We start from the raw sequence: 3107 nt of genomic DNA on the forward strand, positions 1-3107 counted from the left end.
ACCTCCATAACCTCCACCTCCATAACCTCCACCTACACCTACATAACCTCCACCTCCACCTCCATAGCCTCCACCTCGACCTCCACCTCCATAACCTCCACCTACACCTCCATAGCCTCCACCTCCACCTCCACCTCCATAACCTCCACCTACACCTCCATAACCTCCACCTCCACCTCCATAGCCTCCACCTCGACCTCCACCTCCATAACCTCCACCTACACCTCCATAGCCTCCACCTCCACCTCCACCTCCATAACCTCCACCTCCACCTCCATAGCCTCGATACAATATCTGGAACAAGAAAGTGAAAGAAGCATTTGATGATTAGAAGGCTGCCTCTCTTAGTCACAGTTCTTAGAAGACTACTAGAATACAAACAAAAACATGATTATCACCCAAAACTGAATTCACAAGATTTCCACCCAACAGCAGTGACATATACTGTAATTGTTTGTCTCATCATGTGGGTGAGAGAACTGAGCAGATACTGACCTCGTCACTGACTGAACGTTTCACCCGCTCCTTCTCCTCAGATACCTTAACAATGGAAATGGACGATTTCATGGAATGAACATCATTGACATACTGTATCTGAATGAAGTGCTCATTAAGTAAAGTATGACCAGATGACACTTACAGTAATGTCCCACATAGCAGGGTTTGAATGTGTGTTGACACTTACAGGAAGAGAGGAACACAGTGTCACCAAGCACGTGGTGAGGACTAGTAGTTTCATCGCTGCAATCTATAGGCCAGCAGCTGGAATACACTCAGGTCCTTTGTAGAACAAAAGACAAAAGGTTTGACATTCTGAAAAATTGCTCAAAGTAGTTCCAAAAATGTATACACAAATCATTTTATGAGCAATAGTGTTATGGTTACAAATAGTCTATTTTAGAAAACAAATGTTTCACACAAAGGTTTGACATTCAGAAAAATGGGTCAACTCACAAAATTAATCATTTAATAAGCAGTAGTCTACTTTAGAAAACAAATGTTTCCCAAACCTTACCTTGAGTCGAGGATGTATGATGGTAATAATAATTGTCACGTTGGGTGTCTGGTGCTGAATATACAGTGGGTTGACATGTGTGCATGTGCTCCTTTTAAAGAAAACATCTGCTCTCCATCATCCAATCAGCTGTTAAAGATGTTGTAAATTGTGTTTTTCCTTACAGTGAAATATGATGAAGTGATGATGTATGTTGGATAATCCTAGAAATTGTTGGCCTCAGTTCCGGTAAGACCCAAAACATATTTAGTTGGGAAACAGGTTTTGAAACGTTGCATGATTCATGTAGTGTATGTTGCTTTTTGGTGTAAGTTGATGACCATGATGAATTTTACTTGCACTGTATTTGTCCACAGTGACAAGAGCGCTTGCCTAGAGCCAGTCGTTCAGTATGCATTACTAAATGAGATGTCATGCTAAATTATGTAATGTTCTACAGTAGGACAGTTTGCTGAATCGTTCCAGAAAAATAGGCTTCTATTATTCTAATGACTAATGTTTTATTAGGTATCATAGTAGTAAGTCCTACGGCCGGCCGCCACTGGATAGCAGGGAATGTATTCCAATATTGTGTCTGTTACTAGGCTTGAGTAAATTGTAATGAACCAAAGGAGAATATCAATTTGAAATTTTTTTCTTTTCTTTTTTCATCTTTGACGGTGAATAACACCATGCTAAAATTTACCAGACATGAACAATTGAGCTCATTCAGCACCTTCTTGAGATCACATGTACAAAAAAATCTAAGCAAATGAATAAAGGGCATGATTAAAAGGGATGTTTTGTAGATACAGTATTCAGAATTCTGCCATCCGGACACATGCTATTTGAAATATGATGATAGAATATAGAATATCAGGCATATAAATGACCTTATTATGGTCAAGTCACACATCTATGGATAGGGCCAAATCTCCTCTTTCCAACAGAGTTCAATCTGGTTTAGTATCACCAGGCGTGCAGCAAAAACCGTGAATGAAATCTACTGTAACTAGACTTACTTTTTTATAATGTTGATTTCTCCGTAATTTTTCATCACATTGCCGTTTTTTGCTATAGACGTTTACAGAAAGGTAGAGAAACGAACTGCGTTCTGTTTTATGGCAATAACGTTCAGGTTTGTGGGATATGATCCCGAAAAATAAGAGAAAAAAGAAAGTCATGCTAGAAATCAGATGATTGAAAGGGGCTGGCGTGAGCTGGGATGTGTAGTTTCTCTCAAAGGACTACACTCAAGTCAGGTTGCGTATATAAGTGCCTTTTTCCCGACTCTATGCCCTGAGTTTTCTATTATAAACTCATATTTCACTAATAACAGTTGGTAAAAAAACGTAGTGCTGAAAATATACACGTTGACTGCTGTTTTGACTGGGTTAGGGTCTTTACTCTTGGCTACATAAAAAAATTAAATAGAAATGCAATATTAATTCATACATTCTGTAGAGATGGATTGGCGTGATATCAATCTCGTACCGGCCCCGGACCGTTCGGGCTTGTTCATGAAGCTTGCCTTTCAGCAATAACTAGCTTGACATTTTGAAATTACGTCGTAAGTTTCTTACCTCAAACATGGTGCAGGCTTGTCACTGCTGTTCTGTCACCAGGCTAGCACGTGCATGCTTTGAACAAGTAACGTTAGTTCAAAGCAAAGCTGCCTGTACTGTATGTCCCCTGAGCAGAAGCGACCACGTAGTGCTGTAGCTATGCCGGGGGGAGTGCCATTGCCAAACAGACTTTTTAAACTCCCAACTGTTTATTTATATTGTGACCTTTCTATGATTTCTTTTAATTTTTTATAATTACCGAGGTCCGGACCTCTGTGACCTCATAGCTGGCATTTTAATCTAATCAGATTGTGATGTTTTTGCCCACTTACAAAGACCGTTTCACACGTTCAGGAATCCAAAGGAGTATTTCTGTAAATCTGTTGGTATGACATTTTTACCAAGATATTTACGAACACGGATCCTTGTTGTGAGCAGTTTCATGTAGGAACTATTTTATACCGAAGTACACCCCCACTCATTATCATAGGGTGTAGTTCTGTAACGTTCTGGATCCTATCCTCCTTAGGATAGTATCCTACTGCCTA

The 3107-nt window shown here is 39.8% G+C and overlaps 1 long non-coding RNA gene across 1 annotated transcript; it reads right to left on the bottom strand.

Annotated features, from left to right (window-relative positions):
- Positions 1-245: 245 nt before the first annotated feature.
- On the bottom strand, positions 246-1074 carry LOC311232399. Its single transcript, XR_014619948.1, has 4 exons — positions 1016-1074; positions 686-780; positions 496-540; positions 246-294 (listed from the first exon to the last, which is right to left on the bottom strand). It is a non-coding gene; the product is annotated as an uncharacterized lncRNA (long non-coding RNA).
- Between the last annotated feature and the right edge of the window lie 2033 nt (positions 1075-3107).

Source organism: Notolepis coatsorum, assembly GCF_963971535.1.
Source record: "Notolepis coatsorum genome assembly, chromosome: 7".
NCBI lineage: Eukaryota > Metazoa > Chordata > Actinopteri > Aulopiformes > Paralepididae > Notolepis > Notolepis coatsorum.